At 35.2% G+C, this 24417-nt stretch overlaps 1 pseudogene; it reads left to right on the top strand.

Annotated features, from left to right (window-relative positions):
* Window positions 1–934: 934 nt before the first annotated feature.
* Window positions 935–24417, top strand: LOC143401877 (succinate--CoA ligase [ADP/GDP-forming] subunit alpha, mitochondrial-like; annotated as a pseudogene).

The following is a 24417-nucleotide window of genomic DNA, read 5'->3' as shown; positions in this document are numbered from 1 at the left end:
GACATTGGCCAGGTCTACACAAAGTATCACTTAAACTATATGTTTCACCTTTTTGTTTAGTTTTGTTTTTGCATCTCTGTACATGAAACCATGCAGCAGTGAATGCAATGAGTGCCTGCACATGCACAGTACCTCCCATGTCCACAGAGCCATTAATTCCCTTCACATAGTCCTGCTTCAGTGGGTTGACCACTCTGGTCAATAAGTGGCATTCACTGGTTGCTGAGTCAGATACAAGTGCTTTTATTTTTTTTTTTTTCCAAAGGGGGAGAAAGAGAGAGAGAGAGAGAGAGAGAGAGAGAGAGAGAGAGAGAGAGAGAGAGAGAGAATTTTTTAGTATTTATTTTTCAGTTTTTGGTGGATACAACATCTTTATTTTTACGTGGTGCTGAGGATCAAACCCAGCGCCCCGCGTATGCGAGGCGAGCGCGTTACCGCTTGAGCCACATCCCCAGCCCCAGATACAAGTGCTTTTAAAGGAAAGTAATCAGGAAATTGAAACACTATAGAATTTGCTATGTCTTCAAAAATTCAGTGAAAATTTTAGACATATTTTCTGGTATTGATAATCTTGGCCACTTTCTGCCCATTGAGGGATGCTACGAATGTTTGGCCTCAGACTCTGTTTTAAATCAAGGCTTCTGTGATAAGAATGCAGAACCAGGACTGACATGCTGACCCCATTTAACAGACTTCAGATAATGCTGGTAACTTGTGAGTTTTATAGTGTTTCATTATTTCATGAAAAAATGATAATCCCAAGAATGTTTCATTCAACCAATATAAAGACACAAGAATAATAGTGTAAATAGAGAAGAAGGAAAGTGAGGAAACCTCAGTTTCTTTCCCAGTGGTGTCTTCAGGTAATATTTGACTAGTTGTTGAACCTCTCTGGACCACTGTTTTCTCATCACTTGCACAACAAGCTGATTGAATGACGGCTCAACTCCATTATGAGATGCGAGATGGGACAAAACAAGTCAAGTGGAACAGTTGCTATGATGGAAGGCCATTTGTCCTAGTACTGACGGTATGACTCTGAAGTCAGACAGCTTTCAGGACCCAGTTGGATGAACTTGAGAGAATCACTCACTCATCATCATCTGAAATTGTGAGATCACATCATATGAGGATGATCTCACATTTCAGTGAGGATTCAACCCTTAGGGAGGATTCACTACATCATTTATGTCCGGCACTTAGCATAATGCATGGTATTTATAGCTAAATAAATTATAATAGTTATTAATAGTTCATATCTATAGCACATAGTTTAGCTTCTAAATGGTATACCTGGTTTTTATATTCCAAAATTTTAATAATTAGAGAGGTATTGATATAACCTGCACTAAAGGCTAGGAGAGAGGGGATTAGAAAGGCAAGGCCCAAAGAGAGGGGTCCAGAGCACTTCTTTAAACTTCTAGGAGGACTAGAAGGGATGCTTGCAAACCCCTATGTACAAGTATCCATTAAATGATAGCTCTTGGTTCATTGTGCATATTGGAAAATGTTAAATAATGAAAAGCCCATTGTCCTGATTTATAATAAGTAATTTATTTACAATACATACACTACCATACTCTAAGTATTTTTTTCTTCATTCAGATTTTACACTTTTAGACTTATACTTTTTAAGTATAAAGTTACACTTTTTAACTTTTAGACTAGTCTAAAAGAAATTCAATGTAAAAAGGGAATAGCACAAAACTATTAGAGGACCAAAGTGGTACACTGTCAAAAAACCAGTTGTGTTTGATTCCTTTTTTCTAATCATTCCCCAAAGAAACTTAATTCAAATACTTTTGGTCTCATACATGACTTGAAAACTTACAGAGGAAAGTAGATATGAAAAAAAAAATCTTAAAGAGAAGTTCGAGTAAAGATTTATTAAGATTGGAAAAAAGTAAAGAAACAGTTATATTTTTCATTACAAATATTGAAAGATAGCCAATTTCTGTTTCCTGGATTTAATACTTGTGGTTTGCCCAACACAGCTATTTCACATTTGTTGTAGAAGCAATTTTTTCAACTTTTGGTGATATACTAGGATTGAAATAATAACCCAACTTTGCAATACAGGTTAATGTTGTCTTCACATATAAAAAACATATTTTCTATGATGATAATCGCCCTCTCCTCCCTCACTTTTAAAATCAGTTCAGAATATTGCCTACAAAGTAATCCCCTGCTGTAACGATTTTACATATCTAAAGCTCTCCTATGCCTTTGAATTGCCTTCAGAATCAGAATTAAGTTTCCTGCCTGGTGGGTCAACCATCTATCATGGAGTTTCTCAGACTTAGTCTTCCATTGTTTCCCCAAGTCAGTTTCAGCCTTCATCCAGCTTCTTTCACTCTCCAATTATTCTCTTCTCCATAAACCCTTCCCTTCTGTGCTATGCATGTTCAGCTCAGAAATCACTTCCTTCCAATTGGTGCTCTTCTCAACATTCATCTACAACAAAAACTCCCAAGACTTAATTTGTATATTGCAAACATATTAAATATCATCCACAAACTTTCTTGAGTGTAGTCCTATAGTTCACAAAATTTTTAAATTTAATACAGGGCATGAGTGGATGATTTTTAAGAGAACCCTGTGCTCATATCTGTTTTATGAGTAATGCCTACCTCAGGCTACCTCACTCTAGTATTTAAATATGTAATTACCCCTGTAGCAGTCAGTCAATAAATATTTATTGAAACAAGCCCTGTTTTAAAAACCAGAGATCAAGCAGTAGATAAAAATCCCTGCTCTCTTGGAATTTACATTCCAGCAAAGAGAAAAAAAAAAAAACAACTCTTGAGCAGCAACATCAGCAATAGCAACAGTGATGGTATTGTGTGTGTCTACAAAGCACTCATAAGAATGATTTCAATCATTCCCCTAAGACCTGTGAAATATTCTATAAGAGCAAAACATCCTAAATATGCTGATCATAAATTCTGTATTTACTCATAACACATTCAGCCATCTTGCAGAAGACCTTAACCAGTTATAACACTGTATTCAATTATAGAATTTTGATAGCAATAAAAAATTTGTGAATGATAAGCAGCATGATGTTATTTTCAGTGCCACTTGATAACATACTTTTTTTTTTCTGTGCCCTAGACTCAACCCAAGATCTAATTTCTCTTTTGCCTAAAACAGATGTTCACAGTGAAGCCTCAGTCATTCACACTGACCTTAGGTTGTAGTAGAAAGTAGTGTAGCTTCATGGGCACAGAGACATTCTAAGAGGATCTGTCACAACTGAATGTCAGAATGTTCACAATTACAGTAGTACCCTCTTATCCAGTTTTGGTTTCCATGATTTCCATTATCAAGTCAACCACTGTCCAAAAATATTAAATGAAAAATTCTAAAAATATCAAAACAATGCATAGGTTTTAAATTGTGGCCCATTCTGAGTAGCACAGTGGAATCTTACACCATCCTTCTCTACCTCACCTAGGATGTGACTCATCCCTTTTTCCAATGTATCCATGCAGTATACACTACCTGCCTGTTTGCCACTTAGTATCATCTGAGTTATTAGATTGACTAATGCTTATCATAATGCTTGTGTGCAAATAACTCTTATTTTACTTAATACTTGTCCCAAAGCACAAGAATAATGATGCTGGCAATTCAACATATGCCAAAGAGAAGCCCTAAAATCCTTTTTTAAGTGAAAAACAAATTGAAGTTCTCAACTTAAAAAGGAAAGAAAAAAATGGTACACTGAGTTTGCTAAGATCTACACTACAATAGTTTGAGTGAGACCACATTTGTATAACTTTTATTACATAAAGTGGTAGTCTTATTATTAGTTGTTATTATTAATCTCTTACAATACCTTGTCATTAAACTTTATCACAGTATGTGTATATAGGAAAAAAAACAGTGTACATAAGATCCAGTATTAACCTCAGTTTCAGGCATTAATTAGGGCTCTTGAAATGTATCACTTGGGGCTAAGGCAGGACTACTATATCATCATCCTTGTCTTCTATCCCTATCTAAAGGAAACAAACCTGAGAGAAGGGCACCACCTATACTTTGCATTTATTTTCTTAAAGTATTGTACATCAGTGGAAAAATTTGAAAACTATTTCAAGAATAGCAAAAAACTGGTACAAATACACACACACACACACACACACACACACACATATATATATATATTTTAAATGCATTGTAAACTTAAGCCTTATAGATCTTATGTAAAGAGTTGTACATCAAGAGGTTTTCACTATATATGTATATTATTAAATCTCAGTATTTAAAATTAAAACAGTTTTGTATGGCACAAAATGAAACAAGGAACATGGCACAGATAATATTTTAAAAGATATTTCAGCAGTCAAAATTTGTCAATAATAGAATAAAGACTTTTCTTTCCATTTAACATGAAAATAAACCAAATTCATTCAAAAATAGTCAATATCATCAAATTTATATAATATTAATGAAAACAAAAGGCAGCAAACTTTTCTTGTTTTTGTTTGTTTTTATGATGCTGGAGATCAAACTCAGGGCTCAGGTACGTGCTAGGCAAGCACTTTACCACTGAACTACACCTCCAGAAACAGTAAATATTTTCTATTAAATATTTAGCACCTCTAACTCATCTTCTACCTATATTTATTAATTTACTATGACTTCAGGAAGAAATTTATTTCTGAAAGACCAACCTTTTACCAAGGCCCTCTGGCAAAATTCAATTTTAATTATGATTTATAATTATTAAGAACATAATTTATCTTTGGGGGTTGCACAGGTAGAGTCTTCTAATCTGGGCAAAACTGATTGGGCCTTAGGGAACTGTAATTTATTTCCTCTCAGCAAGATAATTAACCAAGAAGGATGCCCTTATTTTCTTTAAAATTACAGAAAATATTCATTGATTCACTTTTCAATAATAAATGTATTTCCCATGTGAACATTTTATAACACCATGCTTTGGTGGGAAATTTTGCCCTGCCAATTTTGGGCTTTTAAATCAGTATGTTATTATGCTCTGCCACAGCCATGTGTACTAGTTATTATTACATTCAATTCCAAAATAAGAAACTAAAGATAGACATCAGGTGACTTATTTACTGTCACACAGTTTTCAAGTAGGGATGAAACCTCAGTTTCTTGCCTCAGTCATCATAGACTGAGCTAGAAAACAATGCCAGTATACAGGAAGAAAATTAAATGAGGATTCTGCCAGGAACCTACCCTTAGGAATCCCCGTGATGAGCCAGAGTCACATTTAATAGCTCAGATGCACATACAAGACTGTGGTCACAAGCTGAGGGGAAAACAAAGGCTAGGAACTTCACCATCCAGGACATGTCCTGCAATCAATACATCCCGATTGCAGCAGAGACATTGGGTACTATCTATTAGGTGGGGATCAAGAGGGATGGTGCCTAAGGTATTTACAGCAGCCTTCTGGAGACAGGATATAGGAAAACCTTAAGGTGAAAGGAAATGTTCCCCAAAAGGAGTTCAATGTCTCATGTTCTTTTATTTAATGTACTCATGTATACATATATTTTTTTAAGAGAGAGAGAGAGAGAATTTTTTTAATATTTATTTTTTAGTTTTCAGTAGTCACAACATCTTTTATCTTATTTGTATGTGGTGCTGAGGATTGAACCCAGTGCCTTGCGCATGCCAGGCGAGCACGCTACCCCTTGAGCCACATCCCCAGCCCACTTCATGAAAAGAGAACTTGTTTTTAATAGATCATTCTATTTTTTTCCTTTCTTTCATTATTTAAAAATTTGTGTTGTCTTTTCATTATGAAAAATTTCAAACATGCACAAAAGATGAGAAAGCAGCATAATAAACTACCATATAGGCACCACCCTGCTATAGTAATCCTAGCCAATCTTCTTTTAGCTATAACATACCTGTTATGGTTTGGATGTGAGGTGTCCCCCAAAAGTTCATATGTGAGACAATGCAAGATTCAGAGGAGAAATGATTAGGTTGTGAGAGACTTAACCCAATCAGCGATTTAATCCCCTGATAGGGATTAATTGAGTGGTAACTGAAATGGTAGGATGTGGCTGAAGGAGGTGGGAATTGGGACTTGGCTTTTATTTGTATCTGGCAAGTGGACTTTCTGATCACAATATAAGCTGCTTCCCTCTGCCACATTTTTCTTTAATTTTTCTTTTTTTTAGCAATATATATATATATATATATATATTTTTTTTTTTTTTTTTTAGTTGTTGATGGACCTTTATTTTTTATCTATTTGTATGTGGTGCTGAGAATCGAACTCAGTGCCTCATGCATGCTAGGCAGGTGTGCTGCCACTGAGCCCTAGCCCCAGCCCCTCTGACACACTCTTCCACCGTATTGTTCCTGTCTCACCTGGAGCCCTGAGAAATGGAGCCAACTGTCTATGGATTGAGATCTCTGAAACTGTGAGCCCTCAAATAAACTCTTTCTCCTCTACAGTTGTGCTGGTCAGGTCCTTTAGTCACAGAAGAGAAAAAGCTGACTAAAATAACACCCAATGCCCCAAGTCCTAGATTTTTGAAGCAAATCCCATATTTAACAACAATTCTTCCATAAATATTGCAGCATATATTCCAAAAATGTTTATGCAATACCATAGTACTTTAAAAATTCATAGTTTTACCTAATGTCCACAAATATACAGGTACTGTTCAAATTTCCCAAATTGACTAATATCTTTAAATTTTTCTTTAAGTTAATGTACATATTAATTAGCTCCATAGAGCCATTCTACAATGTATTCATATTTTAGAATACCCTGTTGTACACAATAAATGTAAACATTTTTTATTTGTTAAGAAAAAGTAAATAAATAAAATTAAAATTAAAAAATAATTTCAGTAAGTTCCATATATTGTGACTGGGGGTCATTTCTTACCCTTCTTTGATCTAGGACCCACTATCTTTTTTTCCTTCTTGAAATTTATTTGTTAAACTTAGAGCTTTTCATGGTGTTGATCTTGCTGATTGTTTCCCTGTAGTGTTGTTTCAAATGTTCTCCTGTCCCCTGTGTGAGGCAGAATAAGACTGATGGCATGCTCAACATTTTATACTCTGTTGACTACTAAGAAATTTCAGCTCATTGTGCTTGAACTTCCTACTTGCTCATCCTCCTTAATTGACTGGATCACTCATTTATGGAGCAACAATGAGTGTGTGCTACACACAACTCAAAGTTGAGTGCAGTGTGCAAAGATGACTGTGGCACTGAAGTGAAACCCAAACCTGTGCTTGCAAAGAATGTAGAGTGGTGATCAAAACTTCCTTTTACAAATGCACGTTAAAGTAATTTAATTTTCTAGCCAAGGTTGAGTTGCTCCATCTTAATAAATCTTCACATTAATCGTATGAGAAATAGACCAGTCTTTCTTATCTTTTTTTACAGGTGAGGAAACAGGTTTAGAGACATCAGAGACAGGGCTGATGTTGAACACCGACAGGAACAGTTCAGATTTCCAGCAAGATTTATTTTATTTTATTTTATTATTTGCTAATCTCTCTACCATATTTAGAACAGGATTTTTTTATGCATCCGTTTGTGGAGGACAATGATGTATGAATGGTGTTTTGCATATTTGTTGTTTTCTTATGTCTTTAATTTTTTCTCTTTGTTCATATTCTTCCTGTCTTGTATATATTCTTGGATTTTCTTTCCAATTTTTCTCCAATCAAGAGTCAATCTCTGTTGGCTCCTCTTTTGCACTTCCTATGAATTTTTACTTCTAGCTCCTTTCTTCCTCCCTTGCAAATACTGCATACTAAACTACCTCTGTTCTCTCATCCACCATTTGAGATTGCAAATCATTTTAGCAAATATTCTGTTTGTACTATAGATAGTTATTGAACTCATTATTTTGGTTTTATGTGAGAAAGCATTAGAAACCTTAGAGGGAGCTCTTACGTTTAAGGCTATATATTGTGTACACTGGGTACTTTTGGTATCGGTCTCACCAGTAAAGGTGAAGTGCTGGAAACTTTTACTGGTGAAACCTATTCTTTTAATATAGGTCTACAGGGTAGAATTTACCCTGACTTACGTCCATACTTTTAGATGGGAAAACACACTAACAACATGAAAAAACAAGGGAATAAAGTGCCCCGAACAAACCAAGATGCTTCAACAACAGAAGCCACTGATAACACAGTAGAAAAAATGTTCAAGAAGGAGTTCAGATTGTATACAGCTAAATTGATATGTGAAGTAAATAGTATCAGGAGTGAAATCAAAGAAAAAATACAGGAAGTAAAAGAGCACTTTAATAAAGATTTAAAGATTGTGAAAAAAAAATCAAATCCTTGAAACGAAGGAATCAGTAAACCAAATTATAAATTCAATAGAAAGCATCACCAACAGACTAGACCACTTGGAAGACAGAACCTCAGACAATGAAGACAAAATATATAATCTTGAAAGTAGAATTGACCACGCAGAGAAGATGGTAAAAAACCATGAACAGAACATCCAAGAACTATGGGATAACATGAAAAGACCAAATTTAAGAGTTATTGGAATAGATGAAGGAGCACAGATACAAACCAAAGGAATGCACAGTCTTTTCAATGATATAATAGCAGAAAATTTCATAAAACTAAAGAATGGAATGGAAAATCAAATACAAGAGGCTTACAGGACCCCAAATGTAGGAAACTACAGCAGACCCACACCAAGACACATTTAATGAGAATGACTAACACAAAGAATAAAGATAAAATCTTAAAGGCTGTGAGAGAAAAAAATCAAATTACATATAGGGGGAAACCAAATTGGATCTCAACTGAGTTCTCAACCCAGACCCTCAAAACTAGGAGGTCCTGGAATAATATATTTTTAACCTCTGAAAGAAAATGTATGCCAACCAAGAACTTTACATCCAGTAAAATTTCAGATTTGAAGATGAAATTAAAATCTTCCATGATAAACAAAAATTAAAATAACTCACAACTAGAAAATCCTACACTATAGAGCATTCTCAACAAAATATTCCATGAGGATGAAGTGAAACAACAAAAAAAAGTAAAAACGAGCAAAAGAAGGATCTACACTAAAGGGACATTCAACCAAATGAGAAACTAAGACAAATCAAAAACAAGAAGTAAATCAAAATGACAGGGAATACAAATCATATCTCAATAATAACCTTGAGTGTTAATGGCCTAAACTCATCAATCAAAAGATATAGACTGGCAGATTGGATTAAAAATCATGACCCAACAACATGCTGTCTTCAAGAGACTCACCTCATGGGCAAAGACATCCACAGGCTGAAGGTAAAGGATGGGAAAAAACTTATCACTCATATGAATTGCATAAATAAGCAGGGGTTTCCATTCTCATCTCAGATAAAGTAGACTTCAAACCAACGTTAATCAGAAGATACAAAGAAGGACATTTCATACTTCTTAAGGGAAGTATTTGTAAGCAGGACATAACAATTATTAATATTTATGCCCTAAGCAGTGGAGCATCCATGTACATCAAACAAACCCTTCTCAAATTCAAGAGTCAAATAGAACACAATACAATAATTCTGGGTGACTTTTGACACACCTCTCTCACTACTGAATAGATCTTCCAAACAAAAACTAAATAAGAAAACTATAGAACTAAATAATATAATCAATAATTTAGACTTAACAGACATATCTAGAATATTTCATCCATCAATGAGCAAATATACTTTCTTCTCAGCAGCTCATGGCTCCTTCTCTAAAATATACCATATTTTATGCCATAAAGCAGCTCTTAGTAAATACAAAAAGAGAGAGAGAGAGAGAGAGAGAGAGAGATAATACCCTGCATTCTATCACACCACAATGGAATGAAATTAGAAACCAACAATAAAATAAAAATAGAAGCTACTATAAAAAATGGAGACAAAATAATACACAACTGAATGATGAATGGATAGTAGAGGAAATCAAGGATGAAATTTTTTAAAAAAAATTCTTAAAGGTAAATGAGAACAATATATCAAAATCTCTGGAACACTATGAAGGCAGTACTAAGAGGAAAGTTTATTGGATTGAGTGTGTTCATTAAAAGGATAAAAAGTCAACAAATAAATGATCTAACACTACATATCAAATCTCTACAAAAAAAGAAGAAGAAATCAATACCAAAAGAAGTAGAAGACAGAAAATATTTAAAATCAGAGCTGAAATTAATGAAATCAAAACAAAAGCAAGAATTGAAAAATTGACAAAACAAAAAGTTGGTTCTTTGAAAAAAAGAAATAAAATAGATAAACCTCTGGCCATTCTAATAAAGAGAAAACTCAAATTACTAAACTACAAGATAAAGAAAGAAATATAACAATGTACATGTCTAAAATACAGAAGATAATTAGAAACTATTTTGAAAATTTATACTCTAATAAAATAGAAAATATCAAAGACATCAACAAATTTCTAGAAACATTTGACCTACTCAAACTGAATGAGGAGGTCATACATGACTTAAACAGATCAATTTTAAATAATGAAATAGAAAATGCCATCAAAAGCCTACCAACCAAGAAAAGCCCAGGACAAGATTGGTTCTCAGCCAAGTTCTACAAGACTTTCAAAGAAGAATTAACACCAATACTCCTCAAAGTATTCCATGAAATAGAAAAGGAGGGAACCCTTCCAAACTCATTCTATGAGGCTAATAATCATCCTGATTCCAAAACCAGATAAAGACACATCAAGGAAAGAAAACTTCAGACTAATATCCCTGATGAACATAGATGCAAAAATTCTCAATGAAATTCTGAAAAGTCCAAAACAAAAACATATTTAAAAGATAGTGCACCACAATCAAGTGGGATTCATCCCAGGGATGCAGGGTTGGTTTAGTATATGGAAATCAATAAACATAATTCATCATATTAATAGACTTAAAAACAAGAATCATCTCAATAGATTCAGAAAAAAACATTTTAAAATACAGCACACCTTCATGTTCAAAACACTAGAAAAATTAGGTAGAGTAGGAACATACCTCAACATTGTAAAAGCTATATATGCTAAACCCAAGGCCAGCATCATTCTAAATGGAGAAAAATTGAAAGCATCCCCACTAAAAACTGGAACAAGACAAGGATGTCCTCTTTCACCACTTCTATTCAACATCATCCTTGAAACTCTAATCAGAGCAATTAGACAAAAGAAAGAAATTAAGAACTCAAACTATCAGTATTTGCTAATTACATTATTTTATATCTAGACAATCCAAAAAATTCCACCAGAAAACTTCTAGAACTAATAAATGAATTTAGCAAAGTAGCAGGATATAAAATCAACACCCATAAATCAAATGCATTCCTATATATCAGCGATGAATTCAATGAAAGAGAAATTAGAAAAACTACTCCATTCACAATACCCTCAAAAAAAATAAATAAAATACCTGGGAATCAATGTAACAAAAGAGGTTAAAGACCTCTACAATGAAAACTACAGAACACTAAAGAACACTCAGAAGATGGATAGATCTCCCATGTTCCTGGATAGGCAGAAATAATATTGTCAAAATGGCCATACCAAAAGTGTTATACAAATTTAATGCAAATTCTATTAAAATCTCAATGACATTCTTCATAGAAATAGAAAAAGCATTCATGAAACTTATTTGGAAAAATAAGAGAACCAGAATAGTTAAAGCAATCTTTAGTAAGAAAAGTGAAGCAGGAAGCATCACAATACCAGATCTTAAACTTTACTACAGAGTTATAGTAACAAAAATGGCATGGTATTGACACCAAAATAGACTTGTAGAGCAATGGTACACAATAGAGGACACAGAGACAAACCCACATAAATACAGTTATCTCATATTAGTCAAGTGTGCCAAAAACAAAAAGATAAGCTATTCAACAAATGGTGCTGACAAAACTGGAAATCCATATGTAGCAATATGAAATAAAACCTCTCTCTCACCCTGCACAAAAATCAACTCAAAGTAGATCAAAGACTTAGGCACTAGAACAGAGACCCTGCACATAATAGAAGGAAAAATAGGCCCAAATCTTCACCATATCAGGCTAGGATCTGACTTCCTTAAAAAGACTCCTAAAGTGCAAGAAGTAAAATCAAGAATCAATAAATGGGAGAGATTCCAGTTAAAAAGCTTCTTCTCAGAAAAGGTAACAATAATGTGAGGAGAGAGCCGAACAGATTGGGAGAAAATCTTTATCACAGGCACCTCCAATAAAGTATTAATCTCTAGGATATATAAAGAACTCAAAAAACTTAACACCAAAAAAACAAATAACCCAATCAGTAAATGGGCTAAGGAACTGAACAGACACTCCACAGAAGAAGAAATACAATTGACCAACAAATATGTGAAAAAAAAATGTTCAACATCTCTAGCAATTAGAGACATACAAATCAAAACTAAGATTTCCTCTCACTCCTGTCAGAATGGCAATCATCAAGAATACAGGCAACAATAAATGTTGGTGAGGATGTGGTGAAAAAGGTTCACTCATACATTGCTGGTGGGACTGCAAATTGGTGCAACCACTATGGAAAGCAGTATGGAGATTCTTTGGAAAACTGGGAATGGAACCACCATTTGACCCAGCTATCCCACTCCTTGGTTTATATCCAAAGGACTTAAAATCAGCATGCTATAGTGACACAACCATATCAATGTTTATAGCAGTTCAATTCACAATAGCTAGACTATGGAACCAACCTAGGAGTCCCTCAATAGATAAATGAATAAAGAAAATATGGTATACATACTCAATGGACTATTTTTCAGCTTTAAAGAAGAATGAAATTATGGCATTTGCCAGTAAATGGTTAGAGATGGAAAATATCATGCTAAGAGAAATAAGCCAATCCCACAATACCAAAGGCCAATGTTTTCTCTAATATGCAGGTGCTAATTTACAATAAGGCTGGGGGCACTAGGGAAGAATAGTGTTACCTTAGATTAGGTAGAGGAAAGTGATGGCGGGGCGAGAATGTGAGGCTAGGAAAGAGAGTAGAATGAAACAAACATTATTACTGTTGAGATATATACATATATATATATATATATATATATGTATATATCTCCAATATGTTTCTACAACATGTACACTCAGAAAAATATGAAATTATATCACATCAATGTATTATAGATTAAAGTGCATAAATATATTCTACTGTTATGTATAACAAATTAAAAAATTTAGAAAAAAAAAAGGAAAACTTCCCTGATTTACTCAATGTGACATTATAAGTCAGTAGTGGGACAGGGATTTGAACCTGGAGTCTTCTCTCCCAGCAAAGCTGCCCTGCCTTTCTCTTGCTAATTATCTGCCCCAGACTGTCAATGGCAGAAGCACTGAGCAACTCTTGGTTAACTAGCGTGAACATTCTAATGAGCTCTTTCTACTCATCAAATCATTTCAAAGAATTTATCTGTTTTGAGTGGTGACCAACAATGTGTTTATTCACAGACTTAGAATAAACTCTACATCCATGTCAAGAGGCTGAAGCCACACAAGCTGTGTAATTACAATAGCTTGGTTTGAATCTTGTAATTCAATAAAAGGACACAATTCACTATATGTGCGACGTTACGTTCCACTGTAATACTACAACGTGATATGATACACTGTAATAAGATACATTTCTCTCTTTTTATTTTCAATATTCTTATTCTTAACTCTTTTTTTTCCACTTTAGAAACAATTTTCCTGAAAGCCAGAGTGTCTTATTTTCAAAAGCCAAACATTTTTTAATTCAAAATATAATGCCAAAAAGAAATCACAATAAATACACAGAAATCTATTTTCTATTGAGGAATAAGGAGAGAGCCAGTTCTTCTTCCCTAAAGAACAAGGCTCTACCTAGACTGTGCAGACCCCAGGCCAATACTTTTTACTCTGCCTATATAAAAATCTGATTCAAAAAGATATTACAAAATTTATGGATTCACATAAGATAAAGTGATTTATCAATGAAGATTTACAACGATGGGGAGAGAAGATGAAATTTTATGTTTGTTTATTATATAATCAATGCATGTACACAGGTTCTTCATCTTGTTTTTGACATGAAAGTCACCCCAAAGCAGCCTATCCTCACTATCCTGGAAATTTTATGGGGTGGGAGGGGGGGGCTACACACACACAAACACACACTCACTCACACACACACATACACACTTGTGCTGGTCTGAAAGAGTCATCTGCCTATGAGGATATATATCTTCCTGGATCTGGGCCCAGCCAGGAGCCCTGGGGCACTTTTAGGCAAGAGTTCTACAGCTTAATTGAACCCATATGCACCAGAGAAGGCAAAAGAATGTCTCAAGAGGGATACAGAATCAGACCTACTTGGGTTCCAGTCTATCCCTAGGGTACCCTGCTCAGATAGCATGGCTAACTCTGGCTCCAGAAGTAGCCTTGGATATGTTAGTGGAAGTTAACTGAGTTTGTAGAGTAAGTGTGCTACTTGTACCAATCTAAGGGCAGTCCTGGGAACATGTCATTCATTGTGAAAAAAGGGAAGAGACAAAGGAGGCTTGACCATGGAAAAAAGTCATTTGACACCTAACACTGGGCAGACACCTATCCTAATTACCCTTTATTATTTTTTACATAGGACAGTAGTTGTCTGCAGGGCAAATCATCTGTACCTAAAGAGAATAAAAGAAAACCAATCTTCTAAAGCTGGAATGGTGGTGATACATTCCCAATTGCTTTAGCTATATGATGTCACTTAAGCAGTTTACTCAATTACTCTGAATTTCAATGTCCTCATCTGTAAAACAGGGGTGGTAATATCCACCCCAAAAACTGCTGTAACAACTTAATGAGCTAATAAACAATGTATGTCTTGCTTATATGAGGTACAAAATAAGTGCTAAGAGGTATTACAAATATTTTCTTCCAATTGTCTTGTTAAAAGAGACTATACACTGGGCATTAAACATAGAAAGCAGAAAAAGTTTTTTTTTAAAAAAAAAAAAGGAAAAGCACTTTCTCCATCAGCAAGGAATTTGTCATTTAACTGGCACAATAACAACTTACAGATATAGGAAAATGAACACATTGAGAAAGGTGAGTGTAACGGCATTAAGGAGACAGAGAAGAGCCATGTGTAGGGATAGCTGCACCTAGTGCGATATTGGGGAAGACTTCTGAGAGCTGGAAAGCTTTGGAGTCAGACATGACTCAACAAAGTGAGGAACATGAACAGTAGACAGAAGGTAGGAGCCCTCATAGAGGGGAAGACCTGAAAACAAATTCAGAACACTGGGCCTGGCTTTCTTAATGAAAAACATCATCCCCAACACCACCAACATAGCTTTGGCAATTTTTTTTTCCACTGCAACAACTGTCAGCGACAAACCCAGAGAACACACTGGCATGCTGAAGGCTATTTCACAGGTTGCAAATGAACACAGCGAGAAACTTACTAACACTGATTGTTCAAAAAGAGAGCTCTGCTGGCTTTTATATTTGATGAAGGAAATCCTGCGAGTTTCCTAACTGGATCAGGATACAAATATATCCATACTGAGTTTACAAAAGGTTGGAGCACCCAGGTTAAAAAAGGAAAAATGATGCCAAGGCAACCAATAGAGGTGTGAATATCAGTTAAATCAGTTGCTTGGCAATCATGAAGACCATGAAATCTCTTAGGCTACAAAAACAGCTATTTGGACTGCTTTAAGTGGAGGGTTAGATGTTGGAAGGCAGGAAGATAATGTCCACACACAGCCAGAGCGCTTTCCACCCAGTTCACAGAGATGAGAATACTTCTGCATATGTAATAATGGCTCTGGAAACCCAACGAAAACTCCAGTAGCCACCCCATAAGGGGCATCCGTCACTGGCTACTCAAGTGCTCTGCAGAGTGGTGTACTAATAAATCTTTAACAATGGATTCTGGGAGCAGGGAGCCCTGATTTGAAGGTCTTTCCATAGCTTAAAATTTCCCACCATGGCTAATGTGAAGATACCCAATTTCTGTTGTGCAAAAATCTCCACCATGGCTGATCTCGAGTTATCAAGACACCATCACTGAGTGACAGAGATGGGAGAGATGGGCATCATGGGTATTAGGTACCACAACTGATGAGTCCAAAACTCTGAATCAGCTTCTCCTGCTCAGTGCCTTCACTCTGTCTCCTCTCTGCTTCATGGTTCCTTCTTACTACTTCATTTTTGTGAGTTTTGCTACCACTGATCTTATGTTTCATTCTTTAAACTCTCTAAGGAATCTGATTGAGTTCGTTATTCCCTCAATTCCAGGGGATGTCTTAGTGAATAAGGTGGAAAAGGGAGAAGAGCTCTCCTCATGGTAGAGGTTTATTTTTAGTTTGTTTTGTTGTTGTTGTTGTTGTTGTTGTTTTGTTTGTTTTTAGTTTTTAAGCAAAGCTAAACTTGTTTTCATTTGGGTTTTTCTTAAGTGTGTAAAATGGGAGCTTCTTGGGTTTAAAGAGACGGAAGCAACATGAAGGGGTGAGGGGGACCCCCATGGCCTCCTTCCTGCCTGCTCTGCTCTCATGGATGCTGTGGAAACTTTGAGTATCTCAGAACACAGACAAGAAATGACTGGACCCTGCAAAGGGAAGATATTTTCACACCTAGAAGTTTCCCTACTATGTCAACTTGAAACAACAACAACAACAAAGGACTATTTCCTTACAAAAACATTTGGAGGGGCTGGGGTGGTGGCTCAGAGGTAGACCACTTACCTAGCATGCATGAGGCACTGGGTTTGATTCTCAGCACCACATAAAAATAAAATAAAGACATTGTGTCCACCTATAACTAAAAAATAAAATATTCAAAAAAATTTTTGGAAAGTCTAGAAACAAAAAATGTACCTCTGTAAAAAAATTATTATGATTAAAATAAACTAAAAAGTATTTTCAAAAGTGTTGGTGTTACTGGAATCATGATTTGTATTCTCCTACTGAGAACTAAATCATGAATGGTCCTTACTTCCACAAAAGATAATGTAGAGCTGAACATGGTAGCACACGCCTATAATCCCAGTGGCTGGGGAAGCTGAGACAGGAGGATTGCAAGTTCAAAGCCAGCCTCAGCAACAGTGAGGCTCTAAGCAACTCAATGAGACCCTGTCTCTGAATACAATACAAAAATAGGGTCAGGGATGCAGCTCAGTGGTCAAGTGCTGCTGAGTTCAATATCTGGTACAAAAAAAAAAAAAGATACTATAGAATATGTGTTATTATTGCTGCTAAAGGGAAGAATTGAGAAATAACTTAATTTTATCCCAACCTCTATCCTTTGTATCCTCTTCTACCTCAGTTTATTGCAACTCACACTTAATTTGATCTGATTTAGAATAAGCGGAAATAAGTCGCATATGCAAAAATATTTTCATTATCATTGTTAGTAGTACTATTATGAGTATTGTTATACCATCCTCCAGAACCTTTTTTTTTTCCTTATCTATGTATGTGTTTTGGATATTAATGGCCAGAGAAATACAAAAGAAGACTTTGTATATACAAAATACTTTTGAGTCATGGACTTCCTGTACAAGGAAAAGTCAGTTTCAGATTTTTCTATTCCAGTTGAAGGTACAGGTTTAATCAAAGTAAAGGCTGAGGAAGGTGGGCAATATATTAATAATGTTAAGAACAATAATAAAAATTCTTTCACATTAAGAGTTTCTATATTAATTTTAGACAAGAGAAGAGAAGATCAATAATGTTTAGTTCTCAGAGATTTCTAAGTCAAATGTAGAGGCCATCATTAATTTGATCATCTACCATGGAGTTGTTGTATCCATCAGAGTCCCAATAGGAAACAGAATCATTAGGTATAACTCCAGGAAGGATTATCTACAAAAAGATTAATTACGAAATTAAGGCGTAGGTAGGGTATAGGGAAACTGCAAAGAAAAATACAGGAAGCCAGCAGTAGCTCACCTAGGGCTGAATGGAGAGGGGATGCCAACCCTGGAGGAACTGGATAAATCAATGAGACCCACAAATGCCAAGCAAAATTTTTAGTAGGAACATTCAAGTGTGATTAATTTGAACAATGTATTCTATTTAATCCAATCATCATTTCAACATTTAACCAATAGAAAAAATATGAATGTAGTATTTTACTTTATTTTTTTAATCAAGTCTTCAAAATCCAGTGTAGATTTTATACTTACAGCACATCTCAATTTGGAGTTGTCACATTTCAAGTGCTCAAGAGCCAGTTTGTGGCCACTGTTCTGAACAGCACACACATTGAGCACAGACTGTATCCTCTACTATGATGAGGCAAGTCTCTCTACTATGAGAAGAGTAAGTGGCCAATCCTAACCAAGTTAGAGGCAAAAGAACCCCATGGCCCAGTCCAGACAGACGAGGAAGTCTGAATGGAATTATTTGCTATCATTAGCCACCGTGTCAACTGTCAGGCATTCCCAAGATCATAAATTCAGAGGCATGGCTGTAGAGAGGTTTATGAATACATGATGTATGGAATTAATTTTATTTTATCCAAATTGTACTTATCCTATATGACAAGCATTCCTTGAAGTGCTAGCAATGAGCAGACAGGGGTGTGAATGTGCTGACTAGGATCATTCAGTGAAACTAATTACTTGGGATGATCTGAGCAAGAATAAGCTGGCACCATAATTCATTCACTATACCAAGTATCCTCCAGGATGGGTCAGGCACTGTGCCTAGTTAATGACACTCTTTGACATTAAAGAAGAATACTCAGCTTTTTAAGGTATATTAGCTAAAAAGAGACACAAAAGAAAGAAGAAAGGTCCTAAAAGATTGTTTCCTAAGTGAAGTTATTATTTTGTTTTATTATATCAAATCAATGCTATGATCATATGAAATATGCATTAGCCTCTCTAATTTACAATGAGCTTTATAATTTACAATGGGCTTTAACATCAAAGGTATATGTAAATGATGGACTTGGATTCAAAATACCTGATCCTTCTCTACTAATAATCGTCCATGTAAAGTTGAAGATAGCAGTCTTTCTGAGTCTCAGTAGCCTCATCTATAAATTGAAAATACAGAAATAGATATTCCCCCACATACATCATGTATCTAATGTATTACTTTATTCAAAATTTAATAGGATTCTATTATGTGCCAAACACTGTGCTTGATACTGGGTACAACCAGGTGAACAAGATAGGGTCATTGCTCTGTGTGTACCAGGATGCAGATATACTAGCAATACTTAAAATACAGTGAGATCAACATCAATAGAGAGAGGATGGATGCAGCAGAGGGAAGAACACAAGCTTTGAAAGCTAATAGATTTGGGTGTGAATCTCATTCATGTTATTTACTTCAGTGTGTCCTCGAGTAAAACACCGGATCTCTCTGAGACCTGGTACCATGGTTCGTGAAATCCCTTTGAAACGTTTTTGTGAAGATATAGACAAATCCACACTTATGACCTAGTTTTGTTGACAGGTAACATTTGAAAGTTGAGCTTCCATGAACTTCATTCCTACATCAAAAAGGTATAACATTATTAAATAGAAATAATTATAATCCTAATAAAGAACAGTGAATACATATTTTGGCCAAAAATCAAGTGACTCAGTATTAAAATCAATATTTGGTCAAAACTGAATGTATCACCACCAAAAAGTAAACTCCTAGAATATAAAACAAATTTAATTTATATTTAAAAACTTATATTATTATAATTTTATTTTTAAAAAGCCAACTTTCAAAGTATGACAATGTGTAAAGTAATATAAAAGTGATAATTTTTCAGCTCTGTCAATTGCATGATTTTGCCCTGAGGTCATTTACTATAGCAAACTTGTGAAAAAAAAAAAATGCTCACTTTCAACAAGGTTGGCTGATATTTTTGAAGTACTTCATTATCCTATTACCCTTTCTTCTTTTTTGTCTACTCTATATTCTTTATTAAATCTGAATAAAGTAACTTATTATACCTATTTTTGTTCATATTCTGGAATTACTCCAATTTAAGAAATTTAAAGTGACAAATTCTGACTTTAATTTATCCTTTTCAGATATGAAAAATTGCTAATAAGGACTTTTTCTTGAAAGGCTCAGGGCCTTAATGGAATTAAGTGACTAAATATTAAATATTAAAGATATACTTTAAAATAAGAATCCTCAATTATAGGACTGTGTATGGCTTAGTGGTAGAATGCTTGCCTAGAATGCACAAGTTCCTGGGTTCAATCTATATAGGAAAAAAAAGAATCTTCAATTACTAGAATTATGATATAATTCCTAATTTTTTCTTATGCTACTATGTAATTTTTTAAATGCCTTTTGGGTCAAAAAGGATATGATCTTCCTAAAGTAATCTAGTTCTCATACACTATAAAATTCAGATTATTTATCTATGTATTTTCTATTTATTTGGCTATAAGAAATTAATTGATGGTTCATATAAAGTTAACTGTAATAGTTCTCAATTTATGATCTGTGTTTTACTTCTTATTTCAAGTGACAAATTTCATAAAGATACTTTGATCAGGTTACATCTAGTTTGTTTGGTTATTCATGAAAGTGAATATTAAGCTATTAAACAATATTATTGGCATTTTTGCATATTGAAATATGTTATACAATGCAGTTACATACTCACCAAAGATACCAGAAATTATATTGAAATAGGCATTAAAAGCTGATGTCAAAGTATAAGTGAAATAACCCATTTGACCAAATGCTACAAATTGTGCCAAATTTTAGTGTGTCCCTAATTCCCAGAAACTGATTTCAGGTCCTAAGTATTGTAATTAGACCTAAAAATAAGGAATACAATTCACAAAAATATACATGAACCCCATTTAAAGTATGTAAGTCAAAACTTTTTATTAGAATTATGTTGGGAGTATTCCTTTGTGGTAATTTTCTGCATCAATTACCTTGGATAAAGCTTCTTAAAACAAGAATTAAATTTGGTTTTAACTACGAAAGATATCTGGTAATCTACCTGAATTAAACACAGGAACTCTTTCTCATCTACATATATTGTTGTTACTTGAGAATTCTTTTTTTTTTTCCTCCAAGAAGCATAAATAAATTCTTAAGAAAGGACAGGTCCCAAAATAAAATCATATAAGAAGAATAGTTCTCACAGTGATGGTCTCCATCAAGGACACCCTCTCCTTCTAATGCAATATGATATTCTTGGCTGAATGCTTGTGAATATTATGTGAGTAGTAGAAGGACAAACAAGCCTCAAAGTTTGAGAATCACTACATGCATACAGAATTGAGGTCACTGGCCCTCTTCTGGTTCTGCAGCTTTGCCTCACACCCTTTAGAATCTAGAAAGACCAAGTCTGGTGCCATTCCTCAAATCTCTCCAGTCTCAAGTGTCTCTCACCATTCTGCTCAGGCTGTCTCCTCTGCCTGCAATACTTTCTACCCAACTCCTCTCTCCTACTTAAATTAAGCATTCCTCATTCTTTAAGAAACAAGTTGGTTCTAACTTTCTCCAAAACTTCCTCCTACCTGAGTCTGGCGCCTTTTTCTGCTCCCCAGCTCTGTGTTTTCTCTATTATACTGGTAAATTCCTGGGACTGATCCTTGGCTTAGTTCATCTTTGTGTCCTTCACACCTACCCTAGGGTTGGGCACAAATCAGGATCTCAATGATTATGTTTAGCATTTCAATCACACAAAACTGATTAGAATCACATATTTATCAAGGTACCTATGTAACATAAGAATTCACCTGGAAAATGGATCAGGGAGTACATTTTAAGAATTTTTAAATCAGGAGATTAGAAAAACCAGAGAGTGAAAACTAAAGGAAGCCTAGGAAAAGATGCAGACACAAAACTCTCCAAGAGAGTGAAGCTTCAAGAGAATCAATAACAAAACAGACCAGCTCATTGTGAGGAGGAAAGACATAATTTAAAAGGCTATGGTCATCTATTTTAAGTCATGTTTTAAAAGGAAGTGAACGTTTTTAAAAGAAAGTTATCTTTCTACTTCGGATAAAATGTTCTGAATTTTAAACTTTCAATTGATCATGAAGCATCTGGAATTTTATAGAGGAAACAAAAATAATGGAAATGTTTTTTTTCATCTCATATGAATAAACAAACATCTACCAGAACAGAAGGTACCATCCAATACTACATCCAAAGTTGAAATAAAAATTCAAATTAAATGGAAAGAGAGAGAAGAGAGTAGAAAGAAAAATTAATAATAAGCATAGAGTAACCACTCATTACTCAGAATCTCTTTCCCTGCCCTCTCTACCTCCACCAAAGGACTAATAATAAAAAAGGAAAATAAAAAGCCAAGTCTTTCACTTGGCCTCCATCCAGGACTTGGACTTATTAGTTAATTATCTTAAAGGTTGAAAGGACCCTCAGCCAGAAGAATTAGCAATCCTTAAGATGAATGAGGCAACTGCCCTGAACTAGGGCAGCCCATGATAGTAAAGGTTTTTTAAGATATCAATCTACATATTACAGTCAATATTTCAAGAGGAAAGTCTTTCTCACTGAATTTGTTCTCTAAATGAGTTTTGCACCTAAGAGAATGGATGAAGACAGATAGTCATACGAAACCACAATTCCACTGATAATCTCATATTTCTTAAGAGAGGCTAAATATTACCATAACTGATCATAATAATAAGGGCTGTTCAAATTTTTGATTTTTCAAGAAAAACTGCTTATATTGGTAGATAAAAGTCACAGTAAGTGTTCCATTAGTGTCTACAGATTGGAATCTAAATCTTGTTTAGTCAGACACACTCTTTTTGGAAAGTAGTAGAGAAAAACTTGGCCACAACTTTCTCATCTTCCCAGACATCCTAACTGATCCAGTAGGACCCTTGATGATTTGGAACAATGGCTTTACAGCATCATTTTTCTCTTAGGATAAACTTCTAAAATGTCACACAAACTGCATAAGTATAATGCCCTTCTATGACATAATTTTTTTTATTTTTTTTATTTATTTATTTTTTTTTTGCTAAGAGCTTCATTTTCCCTGCTAAATTGGAATTTTTTAAAAAGGGAAGTTAGAGTGGCTAAAAGGTTTGAATGCTCTTGTGTAGAAGTGTAGGTCAGGGGACATAGTCTCCTCTCAGAGTCCTAATTTTCATTTTTGTCCTTTGCATCTATGATTAAAAGAGAACTGCATATACAATCAGTATTTCTTTTATTGTCCTTGTTCCGTTTGCACATCATAGATTCAGCTTATGAAAATCAGTTGGGCAGCTGCCACCACTACCATGGTCCCCGGCGGCAGCAGCTGCCTTGCCATGGCTCACCTCCTGTCATGCACCTTCCTCCTCCAACAGAATGGATTTCCACATTGTTCCTAGGCAGCTTCCCAGAAACATCTTTGTGTCGGTAAAAATATAAAAGGTTATTTGCCAGGGTTTCACTGGTAAACAGGACACCTTTTATACCCAGCAGGCATTGGAATATGGCACTAAACTTGTTGGCGGAATCACTCTGGGAAAGAGGGCAAGACACATCTGGGCTTATCTGACATTAATCCTATGAAGGACAGAACAGACAGGAGGGACAGCTTCTGTCACTTATATCCCTCCTCCTCTTGCTGCTACTGCCATTGATGAAGCTGTTAAGGCAGAAATGCCCTTGGTTGTGTGAATTATGAAGTTTTCCCACAACAGGACAGGGTACCAGTCAATCACAAGCTGCTGTCCCAGGAAAGGACAAGGCTAATCAGGCCATTGTTGCTGGAGAATGCAAAATTGGCCTCAAGCCTGGACATATTTACAAGAAAAAAGAATTGGCATTGTATCCAGATCTGGTGCCCTGACTGGTGAAGCAGTTCATGAGATACCACAATTGGAAAGGGGCAGACTTTATACATGGCGTTGGGGGGATTTTTTTTTTTTTTTTTTTTTTTTTGGTACCAGGTATTGAACTCAGGGGCATTTAACCACTGAGTCATATCCCCAGCCCTTTTTACTTTTAATTTTGACACAGGATCTAACTAAGTTGCTTAGGGCCTTGCTGAATTGTTGAAGCTACCTTTGAACTTGTGAGCCTCCTGCCTCAGCCTCACAAGCCACTGAGATTCATTTTAATGGAACAAATTTTATTGACTGCCTTGAATTCTCTCTGAATGATTCAATCAACAGAAGAGATCATATTGATTGATGAAATTGGTTGTTATGCTGGGGAAAAAAATGCTGCAGAATTTTGGAGCGACACAATTCAGGTCCAAATGCCAAACCTGTAGTGTCCCTCATTGCTGGTTTAACTGTTCCTACAGACAGGAGAAAGGGTTATACAGGGACAATCATTGCTGGAGGAAAAAAACATAGCTAAAGGGAAGATCTCTTGCCCTTCAAAGTGCCAAAGTTGTACACAGTGTATCTCCTGCACACCTAGGAACCAACATCTACAAGGAATTTGGAAAGAGAAAGATGCTATCCTATGAAGAAAAAACAAATGAAACGGTCCCAGTAACTGCAGAATGA

This window comes from Callospermophilus lateralis, chromosome 6, assembly GCF_048772815.1.
Source record: "Callospermophilus lateralis isolate mCalLat2 chromosome 6, mCalLat2.hap1, whole genome shotgun sequence".
In the NCBI taxonomy this organism is placed as follows: domain Eukaryota; kingdom Metazoa; phylum Chordata; class Mammalia; order Rodentia; family Sciuridae; genus Callospermophilus; species Callospermophilus lateralis.
The sequence above is the reverse complement of the archived record's forward strand: the minus strand, read 5'-3'. Positions and strand labels throughout refer to the sequence as shown.